General features: G+C 46.9%; 1 protein-coding gene and 1 pseudogene across 4 annotated transcripts in view; both read right to left on the bottom strand.

The window, feature by feature from the left end:
* Positions 1-16,449, bottom strand: part of PTS (6-pyruvoyltetrahydropterin synthase) — a 300,260-nt gene that overhangs the window by 238,661 nt on the left and 45,150 nt on the right. The gene's annotated exons all lie outside the window — the stretch shown is intronic.
* LOC131760360 (protein PRRC2C-like) lies at positions 895-8,329 on the bottom strand (annotated as a pseudogene).

The raw sequence follows: 16,449 nt of genomic DNA, 5'->3' as shown, positions 1-16,449 counted from the left end.
GAGAAATGAAGGGATGGGATGAAAGAGAGGGAAAATTAATTTTATTCGAAAACCAAGTACCTAACACATGCAGAGCATGTTTTAAGCCCTGCAGGCATTGAAACGGATAGGAGGGAGCAAATATTGAGCACCTACTCTGTGCTTAACCCCAGGCATGTAGAGTATCGTGGGTGACACAAAGGGAGGTACAAGATTTATCCTCCAAGAACTTGCAATCTTGTTGGGGAGGGGGAAAAAAAACAACACACAAGAAGGTGTTCTGAACTTAATTCCCCACTTCCCTGTTCTTTCAGAGAACTGCCTTTCCATGTCCCACGTCGCTTTGGGGAGTTAATCTTGAACTACTGTTACATGTCCACATGCCTCTCTCCCTGGATCACCCGAGAGCCCCAGAGGGCAGGGATGGTGTCTTACTCACACTCTCATCACATCATGTCAGTGAATGATTTCATAATTCCTACACAATTAATTATTCATTTTTGTAAAATAGTGGCAGAGTGCCATGTCCTCTGCCGACTGCCCTGCCCACCCCTGCCCCCCCATTAGTCCACTGTATGCCTGAGAGATCAGAAGCACAGGCAGGCACTCATCTACAGGGGTGTGGGAATATTCAGTAAATTAACATAAAGAGCATGAAGTGATTGGTTTGATTAAGTAACCACCACACTCCCTTCCGCCGTCAGATCCTAGGATTCTCCTCTGTCCGTTCATTTACATGGCTGAGCGTGCAGGGGGATTCAGGGTCTGGGGTTTGTTTGCAAGCTTGCTTGCTTGCTTTTCACCTTCTCATACCTTACTGATGTTCCTGCCCTCCCAGGCCCCACAGACCTCATGATCATCTCCTGGCCCTCTTCTGAGTATCTGACTCAAGAAACCAGCCCCTCTGCACGTAGGTCAAATGAGGTTCATTTCACAAGCCCTCTCGGCTTGTTTTTCCCCTTTCACCTGCTGCACTTTCTCCAGCCCATATCTCAGCCCCACTCCTGACAGTTTCAAACCCAGCCTTGCAAGGTCTCCTTTCTCTTTTCTCTAAGGCACAAGAGTTTTCCCTTTACTGTTCACTGATGTATATCATCTGTATGGCCCAAAGCATCTAGGGCCAGTATAACTAAAGAAACATTTGCTTCACTCAAATTCTGATGTTGAATTGAAATTGAATTCATTCAAATTCTGCTTAGAATTTCAAGAGAGTTTCAGATCAGGGCAGGCTGGAGGGTCTGGGAAGGACTGGCTGCAAGCTGGGACTGGAACCCAGGTAAAGTGTAAGATTTAGGTGACAAGGTGGGCAGGGGTCTTTTTCCCCTAGCCTCATTCTTTCCTTTTCCCTTCCACCCCCTTCTGAGGAGGCTTCAGTAAGACAGAGAAAAGAGGTAAATTGTTAGCAAAATACCATATTGAAGGAAGTGAGGGTAGGCCGTTGGTACCCCCGCCTTGTTCACGGTCCATACACCAGCCTCAGGAATGACCCGGGCCCTGGATTTGCAGCACAGCCGTGAGAGAGGCTGCGAATAGAAAAGACTAAGAGGCCTGTGGAAGAGAAAAAGGGGGAGACCAGAGCAAGGAGGGGATCCCAGAGGTATGACTGCTGTGAAGGGAAAAGTGAAGCAATATTCTGTCCCACCCTCTGGATGGCATGTGTATCAGCTAATAGTAAACTCTCTTTCTGGTGCCTACACACCTACCGTGTCACTGATACAACCAAGGGGTTGTGTGTAAAAACTGTCATTGTCCAGACACACCCTGCACAGGTGCTGTATCGACGTGACCTCACTGAGTACCACCATGCGCTGTGCACCCAAGACTACCAAGACTCCCAGTCAGGGGTTCTCAGACTTTGGGGTGCTTAAGAATCACATTGGAGCTGAGCATAATGGTACACAGAGGTGTCACACCCTTAGATCTGGGGTGGGGTCCAGGAGCATGCATTTTTCATAGGCATACTGACACTGAGGTAGATGGCCAAGGACCACAATAGTCTATCCAAATGGGATCTCATTCTGGAGCTCCAGACTGGCCCTGGGAGGCTAGTGGCTTCCCTTTGGACCCTTGGAATCTGCCAGTCTGTGAATGCCTCAGAGCCTGCCATCCCTGGTCACTGTCCCAAGAAAGCCCCTCCAGTTACCCCTGCTCCACAGGACGCTTCAGTGCTGCTCCCCCTCCCCCCCCCTCCCTCTCCCCATATCTCTGTTTCACTCTCTCGCCAACCTTCCCTCTGGGCCACTTGAAGGCCCCACTAACTGGTAAACTCCCCTACGTCTTTGACCCATTTCCTATACCCTGTGATCTTAGATGAAACCCAGCTCTCTGCTCAGGACACCACTCCCCAAGGCCACCGCTAGCCCTTATGGTGCCTTTGGTAAATTAGAAGAAGGTGGCCCCTCTGGTTAGAAGGTCACATTGATTAAAAGCGGCCCCCTGGGGGCTTCCCTGGTGGCGCAGTGGTTGGGAGTCCGCCTGCCGATGCAGGGGACACGGGTTCGTGCCAAGGTCCGGGAAGATCCCACATGCCGCGGAGCGGCTGGGCCCGTGAGCCATGGCCGCTGAGCCTGCGAGTCCAGAGCCTGTGCTCCGCAACGGGAGAGGCCACAGCGGTGAGAGGCCCGCGTACCGCAAGAAAGAAAAAAAAAATTGCCCCCCTAGGCAATCCAGCCTCTGAGGACCCAAAATGTGATCAAAGCTCAGGTTTCAGTCCCTCCCCTCCTTGGACAACGTACTGACAGACTCCAGTCTGACCACTTCCCTGGAGCCCTTCATGGAGATTGCTCAACATCTCCACTCCCCACCGGACCCAAGGTCAAGAAGGGGTGTGCTCTCCTCTTCGCTCCCCACTTCCAAACCTTCACTCTTCCCCTTCCTGCAAAAGCCTCTGCCACGAGGTTGTATGAGCCTCCAACGTTCCTCGTGACCATCGACCACCAACCTCACACTGAACACCGATGGTCCTTCTCACTCCTCCACATCTGCCGTCTTGCAGGGAAGCCTGGCTCATCCAGCACCGGAGTCACAGTTCACAGACCTCCTCCACCCAGTGGGCTTGGTTTCATTTCCTTCAGATTCCCCCACACCCAGGAACCTTGTCAGAATTGGCCCGCACCAGAAATCTCAAACTCCAGTAGCCCGGCCCCAACAGTAACTCTCCTGCTCTCACTCCCACCCAACCTGTTCCACAGCCTGAGGCTCCTGGCCCGAGTCCTTCCATCTTCTGTCCCCCAGCCTAGACCACACAGTTGCCCTGAAAGCATCTACCTTCTACCTCCTTCTTCTGAGAAAACCTAATGCATCCCATGACCCACCTCAACCCTCCTCTTCTGTGCACACAACTCTATCATGGCACCAGGGGCTCCAAACTCAACTGTGTGCTGAGCGCTTCAGATCAAGGATCTCCTTCCTTGTGCTTTGTAGGCCATCCCTCCCCTTCTCCTCAGGAACTGCTCCAACCTCCACAGCCCTCTTCAAGACCCCCACCCACCCACCCAACCCCAAGCCCTCCATCTCAGCAGACAACAACTCTTTTCCTATCTTGGTGAGAAAACTGAAGCCCTAAGATGAGAGTCTCCCTAACTTTCCAGCCCCCACCTATACACTTACCCATCTGCACCCCTTCTCCTTCTTCTCCAGGGTGAGTGTCCTTCTTCCTACCCCAGGCCAGTCCCTACTTCTGTGTTCTCCACCCTTGGAACCTGTTTGCTTCAGCTGTCACTCCTTATCTTTCTTTTTTTTTTTTTAATTTTTATTTATTTATTTATGGCTGTGTTGGGTCTTCGTTTCTGTGCGAGGGCTTCCTCTAGTTGTGGCAAGCGGGGGCCACTCTTCATCGCGGTGCATGGGCTTCTCACCATCGCGGCGTCTCTTGTTGCGGAGCACAGGCTCCAGACGCGCAGGCTCAGTAGTTGTGGCTCACGGGCCTAGTCGCTCCGCGGCATGTGGGATCTTCCCAGACCAGGGCCTGAACCTGTGTCCCCCGCATTAGCAGGCAGATTCTCAACCACTGCGCCACCAGGGAAGCCCCTCTTTTTTTTTTATTTAGAGTATACTTTATTAGTTTCTGTAATCAAACCCATGTAGATAAGACCTTACATATTGAATACAGTGTGTTACCCCTGTACAAGTGGAAAAAAATGTTTGATGTGTTTAGACCAAATGCTTGTTAATTTCTGTACAATGCCAACCAAACATGGTACAACTGGGATACTTGTTCCAAAGTTGAGAGCACCACTAAATGCTTCTAAAAATTCAAATTTTATGTATATAATTTTATGTATATAACATATGAGTTATATGAAGTTATATGAAGAGAGAGAGAGACCCATAGCAATATGTTATGCATTGATAGCACCAACAGCTTTTCCAGGTTCTGCAGCCATACAGAGACATCCATTTTAGAAATTAATTAATTAATTAAAATAAATAAATAAATAAATGTTTTAAAGATAAAAAACAAAACCCCAGAAAACAGCAAAGTTCTGTTACTGTTGTGATACCCGGCACTATCTTTTTTATTGGTTTCTCAATCATCATCTGGAAAGAAAACATTCTAGAATAGCCTCATTAAATCAGCTCTCATAAAGCACAGTCACTACTACATAACATAAAGTAGGTACAAGATAATTCACAGGGGTAGGATACAGTACTGTCCTACATCTTTAATACCGGAGGATATAATTTAAAAGGCATTATTTGAGACTTGATTCTACTTTTCCAGCAGAGGGCCCAAAGGTTGGTTATGACACAGCTCTGGCACAGAAATGCACCTTCTTGGATAGGATTTCCTTTCTTTAGTGGCACTGTTCTAGGTACTCACTGATCTTCATGAACATCAGTTAAAACCCATTTAAAAAAACAAACAGAAAACAACCATTGGATTCATACAAAGATGACCGAAGAGAGGCAAGCAAGACTCAACTACTATTTGACCAAATCTGTCAGGTCTGAATGGGAAGAGCTCCATAGAAGAAAGGAGATGCCAGGCAGAACTTCAAAGCTTCGGGCCACAACCAAAACACAGCATCATTTCAAACAGAGGCAGTAGCCAAACACTGCCCACTTGGATATGTTCGAGGATGCTGACATCAATATTTCACTCATCCAGGAAGAGGGGGAGATCAGTTGCTGAACTCTGCGTTCAATTCAATCACCATGTTACAAAATTAGCAAGTTGTCATAATAAAAAATAAGGCTCCTCTACCAGTTATCTTATGTTTTCACCACCAAGCCTACAAATGCTACCACCATGCCCAAAGAACATAGGCAGCAAAGAAACCACATCTGATGTCTTAGCTGAGACCACCACATTGTTCAGGCTGAGCTATTCCTCTGCGGTGTCATTTCTCTCATATTTCTGGTGTGTCATCTAACCATAAGGATTTTAGTTCTAAATGATATGCACTCAAGGAATGTGTGCACATATTGGTGTATAAATTCTGGTTGAAGATGCATGGCCATCCGGAGTGCATGTTACATAGGTGCTAGCTGGCAGAGCCTCGTTTTCCTGGGGCAGCAGCTGTGTGTCACTCTAAATTGCTCCTACGCCCCTTGTGCACCTCCAAGCTCTGGACAGGATAATGTCACAGACCATTTTACCCTTGGCTGCTGGCATTATCTGACTTCATTCTCCCTCTTTCCCCTGTCCCCTCCCCCAACCCTTGCAATAAACCGCATTTTTGAGACTTTGTTTCTTCCATTTTGATTGCCTGAGGTTTCACTGGTCCAGTTCTAACAGGTTTGGTGGCTATGGTGGGTGCAGGGGGTGGCTTCTCTTCAGCTTTTTCCTGACCAGGAGGGTCAGTCAGTGTTTCAGGAGGTTTACTGGAACCACTGTCCACTTTCCGGACTTTGCCTCCTATCTGTTTGCTCTGTTGCTGTTCAGCGAAGAACCACTGCATGGACTGAAAAGCCTCTGGTCTCTGCCAACACCTAGTCTTGTGGCTCAGCCCTGTTCTCACAGCTCCCTTCTGGGGCACAAACTGTGTAGGAAATGGTTGTGTCATTCTCACAGTAACAGGGGCTGACTGGAACGGCTTCTCATAGACAATGCTGTTTGTTTGGCTGGACTGGCTGTTCAGACTTGTGGAAGTAGCCTGGAAGGGACGAGATGTTGGTATGGTGCTTCTACTGCTGATTGGAGGTATGCCTGGTTTTACATCAGTGCCACTTCCTAAGGCTTTTAGCTCCATTTCAGACATTTTTTACTGCAGTTGTGATCATGCTGTGCTGAGTTCCAGCAGGAATTAATCCTCTGAAAGGCTGGCTTATTTGTGCAGGACGACTCATGCTCTGTGCCTGCACTTGTGGGGGTGGGATGCTGTAATGGGCGCTAAAGAGTCTGAAGCAGAGCAGTTAAAGGCTGTCCCGTAGACCCAAAATTAGGCAAGAAAAGCTGGAATGCTGGTAAAGGTACTGCAACCTGCTGGAGAGCCCTCGGTGACTGGGCAGTGTTACAAAAATTTGTCTGACCAGGCAGCTGTATTTGTCCAGAATAAAGATTTGAAGCCTGGGTAAGATCCACTCTAGCCTGCAGAAGATGTGTATCAGTCAGTTGGGAACCTCCTAGTCCTGATGCCCGACCCAGCTGATGTTCATACAATACAGGAATAGGCTGCATATTTGAAGTTTGTTGAAAGGCAAGACCCAATTGTGCCTTGGCAGGTTTCCGGAGCTGGACAGCTGGAAAGTTGCAGATGGCAGTACCCGAAAGGACCATAGACAGCAGGGATAGACTGCTTTGAATAAAGGCTGGCTGAGATACATACAGTTGAAGTGAAGAACTAAATAATGCCTGAGCCTGGGAAACAGCAGTTCTAGCACCCAGTAGGGCTGGATGCTGTCCTTGCAGTGGTGCATAAATAGGGATCGTGATCTGCTGGACTGAGTTTGGCTGAGAAAGACCTTGTTGGAAGCCTCATTGTTGAGCCAAGGATGGTGGAGCCAGTCGTGCATGTTCAGTGTTGAATAATGACTTGGGTCCATATAGAAAGATGGGATTTGAGCTGCTGCAGACTGAGACACGTAGACTCGTGGACTCTGCTGCTGCTGGGTGGTGAGCGAAGGCATACAGCTTAACTGTGAAAAACGTCTTGCACAAGGCAGGCTGCTTGTCTGGGGTTTCACGTTACAATTAGGAGGGTGTGATGTGGTTGTATTCACTTCTTATCCTTCAACCTTTCCTTCTCTAGTGTTTTCCTGCCTCTTATCCTATAAATACATTCAACTATTGCAACATTTTATGTCGGGTTTTTTTGTTTTGTTTTGTTTTTTTTCCGATACACGGGCCTCTCACCGCTGTGGGCTCTCCCGCCGCGGAGCACAGGCTCCGGACGCGCAGGCTCAGCGGCCATGGCTCACGGGCCCAGCCGCTCCGTGGCATGTGGGATCCTCCCGCACCGGGGCACGAACCCGCGTCCCCTGCATCGGCAGGCGGACTCTCAACCACTGCGCCACCAGGGAAGCCCTGCAACATTTTAAAAACAAACAAAAACCTTCTTTCACTTGGGTCTCCCAGCCCCACCTTATCTCCTTTCTTCCTCCTTTATTAAAATCTATACTGCTCTCCCCACTTCCTTCCCTCCCCAATTCAATCCACTGCAGTCTCGGATCCCCTGGTCACCACTCCTCGGTCAAAAATCATCAACACCTTCCTATTGCCAAATCCAGTGGAGAGCTTTCTATACTTTTCTTATTGATGCACTTGACTCTACTATTCACTTTCTCTTTCTTAAAACTGTCCACTCCCTCATGACTATAACACCATCCTCTCTACACAGGTGTGGGTCTCCACTTTGGAGTCCTCCTCCACCCACCACTTAATTATTGGGGTTCCCTGTCAATCATACTCTTCACATCCCACATGGTGTTCTTGGACAATAGCACTCAATGTTGAAGTTTTCACCATCACCTATGTTCAGGTAACTCACAAGTCTATATCCCAGCCTGCATTTCCTTCCTGAACATCAGATTTGTGTATACAACTCAGTGCTAGGCATCTCCACTGGGACATTTCACAGGCCCCTCAAACTAGACCTGTCTAGAGCTGAACTCATCCTCTCCACTCTTACCCCAAACCTGATCCTCCTGTGTTCCCCGTCTTAGTCAACGGCACCATCATCCACCCTTCCAGTCATCCCTAACCCCACCCTCTCCTCAGCAATCTGCCTCTAAGATCTGCTCTTTCGATTGCCCTGATTTAAAAAAATCTATCCCCTCCCCTCGATGCCCTGCACCTGCTGATGATGAATTGTGTGGTAATTCACCATCACTCACCTGGACTATTGAGACAGCCTCCTAACTGGACTCCTAATTCCAGATCTTTCACTCTCACGTCCGTTCCCCACATAATCGCTGAAGTGTGTGATCCAAACCAAGATCTGGCCATGTCAGTCTCCTGCTTTAAAACCCATTGCCTATAGGATAGAGTTTTAAATGCTTGGCATGACCTACAAGGCCTCCCATTACTTGGCCTCTATTCAGTCTCCAGCATCAGCCCCATCAACCCTTGTACTGAACATTATGTCTCAGTACATTCTCTGCTCACAGCATGCTGCTTCATCCTCCACACTTCCCTCACCCAGGAAAACCTCCCCCCACCTCCCCCACTTGTCTGGGTCATCTCCCGCCATCATTCAGAACATCTCATCCGCTGTTCACTCCAAAATTCATTCTTGCCCTTCATATGTACTCCTAAAGCATCCCGTGCTTACCTCTATCTTAGCATTTGCCCATTACTTTGAAGCTACCTGCTAATGGACCTACCTCCCAACACTAAACGAAATTCAGAATCAGGGATGGGGTGCTGGGTGCTGGTCTTGGCCCACTGCCCCCACCACCCCCAGGCTGCGCACAGTGCCTGACACATACTAGGCACTCAAATAACAATTACTGAATTGACTGTCACAGCAGAGCTACGGATCAGAGACAAACAAAAGTACTCAGCCTCAGACAGCAAGTCACACACTAGTAGGTGGGAGAGCAGCAACCTGAAACCAACTCTAAGGCCTGTGCTCTTTTAAGCACAACCTGGAAAACATAAGCTAAGTGTGGAGAAGGAGATGAGAATGACGTGTCAGGGTACCAGCCTAGGGGTGATGGTATATGTAGAGCAATCTAGGGAAATGAAGGTGAGCAAGACTCTGGGGGCAGCAGCATACAGTCCTAAAGCCCTGGAGTTGCTGGTTCTAAGCAGAGCCCTGATGTGATCAACTGCCCGCAGTGCCAGGCCTGAGCTGCCCGGGAGATGAATCTAGATGCTAGGCCTGAGGCAGCCAGTATTCCCACAAACAGTCAAGACTGTGCTTCACAGCCATCTTCTGAGTCCTGCGCTTACCCCTCTCTTGGGCACAAGCCTCCAGGAAGTTCCTAGTGTAGATCAAGACAGGGAATATCCAAAGGATATTCCAAGATAAATAAATGTGGACCTGTGTGAACAAGAGCTTCCTTGTCCCTCAGCCTCTCTTGAGGGAGGTCCCCATCCTTCTCCCACCCACCCTCCAGCAGCCTTCCCCTACGACCTGAAACAGAAGGCGGCCAACAAAAGGAGTCAAGTGGCAGAGGCTGAAATAAGCCAAGGAAAGCTCAAGTCCAGGACCCCACAGAATGAAGGGAACATTCTGGGACAGCAGACAACAAGGGGGACGGTTAGACGTAGCTGAAGGGCCCACACCTGCATGCATCGAAACACAGCCCTCCCTGCACTGGAGGAGGATTGTTCTGGACAGAGAAGGCACAAGAGCATGGGGTTGGAATAATACCAGTGAAAAAAAACTAAAAAATATCTATGTTTACAAAACACAGGAAGCCAGTAAGGGTGTGGACAACGATGGATAAAGATGGGGTGCCCTTCTCTGGTAAAATCCATGTCAAACAAAGGCGAAGAGCCAGAATGACCTCATTAGCAGAGAAGCTGGCAGGTACCCAGGGCATGAACACCCCAACCCTTTGTCCTCACCTGAGTGTCTGGGGGCAAGCCAGCCTGTCACCTGCCCTAGAGAGTTCTAGAGAGCTCGTGTCCTGCCTGGGGAAGAAGTCTGGAGCAGCCTCGGCTCTAAGTCATACGTTTTGTTCACAGATGGAGACATTCACACACCTCTCCCCACACGCTTCCGCTCTGCAGGCTGCAGCGAATGTTTTCAGTTTACAAACTTTCACAGGAAAAGAGAACTTGCTATCTATCCTCTTTCCCACCTCCCCCAGCCAGTCAAGTCCAGCGCCACCCCCGTTCAGCTGCAATGAACAGCTCATTACCAGCTGGACAGGTTGCATCCTAGAGCCCAAGTGAAGCACCCACAGCCCTGAGTCGCCTGTCATTGCTCAAGGAGGAATCCTCCTCTGGAGGAAGTGTGGGCAGCTCCCAGGCCCCACCTCAGTGGACTCTCTCCAATAATAATCACAACAAGGAAAGCAAGACTTTACTGAGTGCCTCTCTGTGCCAGGCATTGTGTTCCACATGTATCAATATTATCTCATTAAATCTCCCAACATCCTTATGATATGGGTGCTACCATTATCCTCATTTTATGGAGGAGGAATTATTAGAGCAGTTCAACATATTGGTCTGAGGTCACATGGATAGCAAAAGGTGAATCAGGAATGCAATAAAGATCTTTCTTCCCAACTTCAGAAATCCTGCTCTTAACCACTCACAAAGAAGGGACCATCTTCCTTGCCACTGTGTATATCTCCTTTTCATTGTATGGACTATGATTTTGATAGCTTTTGACAGCTGCTCAAGTTTTCAGAACTTTCTTGGTTTCCCATTGGAGTGTACGCTTCCTGAGGTCAAAAACCATTTTTAATGGACCTTTGGACGTGATACCAAGAACATAAATGCTGACTGATCGACTGAAGGGTTCAAAACACCACGATGTTTAATAAATGGTATTTATTGGTTGTTATTAAAAGTCACTAATATTTCACATACCAGGTAATTCCTTTCCTCTAGAGCAGGTTTTCCCAACCTCAGCACTACTGACACTTGGGTCTGGATAACTGTTGGTCCTGAGGGTTGTCCTGTGCATTGTAGAATGTTTGCAGCACCCCTGGCCTATACTACTCACCAGTAGCACCCCCTCCACCAGTTGTGGCAACAAAAAATGCCTCCGGACATTGCCAAATACCCCGTGGGTGGCAAAATCACCCCCAGGTGGGAACTACTGCTCTAGAATAAACAAAGATAATAGCACTTATTCTCTCAGTATAAAACACAAGAAAGCTTATTTCCACCTACAATAAAACAGCACTCTTATTACTCATAGTTAATAAATATGAGAGATCCTGAGAAGTACTTATTAAATAAAAGCCCCAGAGCACCAATTTCAGAAGATCAAGATAATGTTCTTGTTATGCCTGAACCAAATCACTTTCTGCTGGTAGAATCTTGTGTAGTGGGATGTCAAGCTGGTGGGAACCCACGGCCAAAAGGGAAAGGCCTGATTTCAAATCCCAGCTTGTAGCCCCAAATCATTTTTTTTGTAACAAGATGGAGTAGACATAAATGTTTTTAAATCTCAGCTCCTTTACTTACTAGCTTCTGGTCAATTCACTTAATATCACTGGGTCTCAATTCCTGTAAGATGGGAGTGATGGCTCCTAGCTCGTGGGATTGTTGTGAAGATTAAATAAAACAGATGCAAAGCAAGGTCTGCCTCAAGAGGGCTTAAAAATAGTCACTCCTTTCCCTGTCCTCACTTGTCACCAGGCCCTTCAGAGCATGATACATGACGATTTAGTTTTGCTTTCTCCATGCCATCCAAAAGAGCTGTTCTCAACTCTGGCTGCACCTGACAATACCTGCAGAGTTTTCAAAATGCTGATATCTGGGCCCCACTGCATACCAACTAGATCAGAATCTTTGGCTTGAGAGTATATATTGTAAGCATTCAAAATTTTATTCATGATAAAAGGAATATATCATCTTTCACATATTTTCTTTATGCCAAATAATAAAACAGTAATAATGTTTGTATCAGTTCTTAAAATATGGCAATATTATATTATCATTAATAATCAATACTTTATAAATAATTTAAATAAATCAGTATACCTCCAAATGGCATCTATTGTATTCTTAGGATCCACATGTTCCATTAGAATTTTTAGATTTTATGTTTTAATTTCAATCATCATTTTAAAATAGCCCTTATAGTTGTGGGGGGAGGGATAAATTAGGAGCTTGGGATTAACATACACATACTACTACATATAAAACAGATAAGTAACAAGGACTACTGTATAGCACAGGAAACTCTATTCAATATTCTGTAATAACCTATATGGGAAAAGAATCTGAAAAAGAATAAATATATGTATATGTACAACTGAATCACTATGCTGTATAACTGAAACTAACACAATACTGTAAATCAACTATACTCCAATAATTTTTTTAAAAAAAATAGCCCTTATATGTTTGTTTTTTTTTTTTTTTTTGTGGTACGCGGGCCTCTCACTGTTGTGGCCGCGCAGGCTCAGCGGCCATGGCTCACAGGCCTAGCCGCTCCGCGGCATGTGGGATCTTCCCAGACCGGGGCACGAACCCGTGTCCCCTGCATCGGCAGGCGGATTCTCAACCACTGCGCCACCAGGGAAGCCCAATATATGTTATCTTTTAAAAAGCATCTTTGAAATGGTAATTCTCAACTGAAAGATATATTAGAATAAGACTTTAATTTCTTAAGTCAATGTTTCTCAGAGTTTCAAGAAACAGTGTTACAAATATTGTATCAATAGCAAATTACATAAGTGACAAAACTGCATGTGTACACAGGCTAAAAATAGAGCCGATTTGTTATCAGGAGAGTAGATACTGTTATTTGTTTTGCTTTTAGGAAAGATAAGAAGCTACAGTATACAGTAATAATATTTAAAATGTTGCCACATCATATCAAATCAGTACAAAAGGAAAACAATCAGAGTTCACAATTAGTGGCACAAGTTAGTAGCATCTAACAGAATTAAATGAATTAAAGGATGTTCCTGGGACTCAACTAATGAAATGATATTGGGAAGGGAAAGGTATGGGCTGGCTTCAGGGCTGTGTTTCAATAGGGCTGTATATTACATCAGCACATCATAAACTCCATTGGAGCAGGGGTTTGTCATTCCCTCAGTGCCTACAACAGTATCAAACCCAGAGAGACAGTCAGCCAACATCTCTAAAATAACGAACCCCACCTTCCTCTTACTGTGTTATTCTTTCTACTCTTATTACCCCTAGATCCTTAATTTCTTATTTTTTAAATCTTATATTTCTGTTAGCTACCTGAAATCCTATATGGATAAGGTAGGATTTTAGAAAATCAATACACTTTCAAAGAATTGGATGTATAAGTAGCAACTTTCCTTGACTTTACCTCTGGAGAGCTGTCTCTCCATCACTTTCTCATCAGACGACCACATAGATCCAGGGAGTCCTAAGTCACACCACACTGATTAAGCCATCCTATATTTTTTCACTATTGAGCTGTCCAGTTAAACAGTAGGAACAATAATTTGAATTTCTGGATAAATACTTCACCCTGCAAAGAAATTTCAAAGTCTAGCTAACAGGAATTAACGGGAGAGCCAATTGTTTCCAGAGGTTATGGACCAAGGCTTGCTAAACTCTCTCCAAGCACCTTGCGATGCACCACCTCTCAGGCAGAGCTCTTGCCTCTCCAGGGAGAAACCAGTCACCAAACCATGTTCATTTGCACAGTGTGCAGCAAGCTGAATGCTGAAATGCTGAGGTTTGTAACAAAGAAAGGGTTTATTCACGAGGCAGCCAAGCGAGGAGATGGGAGAAGGGCTCTCAGATCTGCCTCGCCAAAGGCGAGGGGCTTGAAACGTTTACAGGATAAAGAAGCAGAGTGGTCTTCGGCATGAGGAATGATGACTGGAAGTAGGGAAAAGGTGAGGTAATCTGTGTACTACCCAGGTCCAGTTTTAGGGTCTGTGGTCCCAACCAGTCTTAGCTGACTCGAACTGGACAAGAGTTGACTCCAAATTCCTAGGCTAGGTGAAGCTTCAAGGGTATGCAATCGGCAACAAAATAATTAAGGCGACCTTGCATTTGCGCTTGCTCAGAGAGGGCAGGCTATAAGCGGAGGGGGAGGTTAACAAGCTATTCCCTTACCTGCTGTTCTGTAAGATAAGCTCAAATATTTCTGTTAGTCACCAGTTTCTGTTAACGCTGTGGGGCATGGTTTCAAATGCACGCTGGCCGGCCACATGAAAAGGGTGTCCAAACCTTCCTCCTCCCTCTGCCTGGGATGCTGTGGGTCTTTTTTGTTTTTTTTGTTTTTTTGTGGTACGCGGGCCTCTCACTGTTGTGGCCTCTCCCGTTGCGGAGCACAGGCTCCGGACGCGCAGGCTCAGCGGCCACGGCTCACGGGCCCAGCCGCTCCACGGCACGCGGGATCTTCCCGGACGGGGACACGAAGCCGTGTCCCCTGCATCGGCAGGCGGATTCTCAACCACTGAGCCACCAGGGAAGCCCTGGGATGCTGTTTTGAGTCCCTCTTCTGCTGGGGGTTGGGGAGCATTGAGCCTGGACTTCTCTTCTTGTCTCATTTCACTTCTTCACCCACCAAACCAGACCACGAAGTGCCCTCAAAAATGAATGAAACCAATTTTCAATGTGGGGGGACTGTGGATTCTAATGTTGGAATCCATTAAAAGCTTCAACCTGGCACTCAATGAGAAAGAGTTATTTGACACTCACCCAGAGACAGCTTTCCAGTTCCTACTTAAAAGCCAGCAATCCCAGCTTCTTACCACAAGGCATTTGGGGAAGATATGATGCAAAGTCTTCACAGACCTTGATTTCCAGACTTTGGATTTCAGGGACCTAGATAGGGTGTCAATCTTTCCAAATAAAGCCAACTTTCTTCTTACTTTGCCAAACAAGGACATTTAAAAAATAAACAGATGAGTGGGAGGGGGTTCTACTATCTACAATCTACGAGGACGGTATTTTCATTTAAGAAAAAGGACATTTTAATAATAAAATGTCAAAAAGCTGTAATGTTGGAATAAAAGGCAGACCTTGAAATTAAATAAATTTTTGTGTTCTCTTTTAAAATATCACCATCTTACTCTCATTTCCCTCATTCCATGAAGACAAGTGAACATTGATCAAGAATGATCAATCCTGGGGCTTCCCTGGTGGCACAGTGGTTGAGAGTCCGCCTGCCGATGCAGGGGACACGGCTTTGTGTCCCCGTCCGGGAGGATCCCACATGCCGCGGAGCAGCTGGGCCCGTGAGCCATGGCCGCTGAGCCTGCGCGTCTGGAGCCTGCGCTCCGCAACGGGAGAGGCCACGACAGTGAGAGGCCCGCATACCGCAAAAAAAAAAAAAAAAAAAAAAAAAAAAAAAAAAAAAAAAAAAAGAATGATCAATCCTGTATTTTTCTGCATCTTCTGAAAAATTGACCACTAGATTATCCTCTAAAGCAAAAGGATCCGCAAAAGGATCCACACTACAGTTTCCTCAAAAGCATAACATCGGGCTTCCCTGGTGGCACAGTGGTTAAGAATCCGCCTGCCAATGCAGGGGACATAGGTTCGAGCCCTGCTCCAGGAAGACCCCACAGGCCGTGGAGCAACTAAGCCTGTGCGCCACAACTACTGAGCCGATGCTCTAGAGCCCACGAGCCACAACTACTGAGCCTGCGTGCCACAACTACTGAAGCCTCTGCGCCTAGAGCCCACATGCTCCACAACAAGAGAAACCACCACAAGAGAAGCCCGCGAACCGCAACGAAGAGTAGCCCCCGCTCACTGCAACTAGAGAAAGCCCGCGCGCAGCAACGAAGACCCAATGCAGCCAAAAATAAATAAATTACTTTTTAAAAAAACCATAACATCCACCACCCTGAACCAAAGAGCCAAAGGGTACAACCCAATCAGTCCCTAAATCAACGGTGTTGACTTAAGCACCCACTGTGAGCAAACAAATGAGAGTCAACATCCTCTGGCCCCTCCCTCTCCCTGGTGGCCCTTCCTCTTAGATTTGCACTGTGACCTGCCATCAGTGGCTAAGAACCACTCCTTACAGGCCACTGACTGTGGCAGGCACATTACCTGCATTATCTCTTAAAGCTTGGCACAGTCCTTCAAGGCTGGTATTATTTTCTCCATTATATGAATAAGAGAACTGTGGCTCAGATAGTTCTCTTATTCATAAGTGAAGCACAATCCAAGGTTACAATGAGGTCTGAGGCCTCTCTGACTCTAAAGCCTGCGCTCTTTCCCCCGTGATGCCCATGTTGCATCCCAAACACCTCTGACATACCCAGGAGACTGGATCCAAAGCCCCGAAGCACCTCTGGCTGATGATTCCTGCAGTCGCCAGTGGTTGCTTCTGGTGAATTTCAGAGAACCTCCTCTCAGACTTTGACCTTAGAAGAGCAGCTGCCCTCTCCTCTCTGATAGCTCTACTTCCCAGAGAAAGCAACCAGGTACTGAAATGCCCACCACAC

Source organism: Kogia breviceps, chromosome 7 (genome assembly GCF_026419965.1).
Source record: "Kogia breviceps isolate mKogBre1 chromosome 7, mKogBre1 haplotype 1, whole genome shotgun sequence".
NCBI classification, from domain to species: Eukaryota; Metazoa; Chordata; class Mammalia; order Artiodactyla; family Physeteridae; genus Kogia; species Kogia breviceps.
Note: the sequence above shows the minus strand (reverse complement) of the source record. Positions and strands in the feature narration are given on the sequence as shown.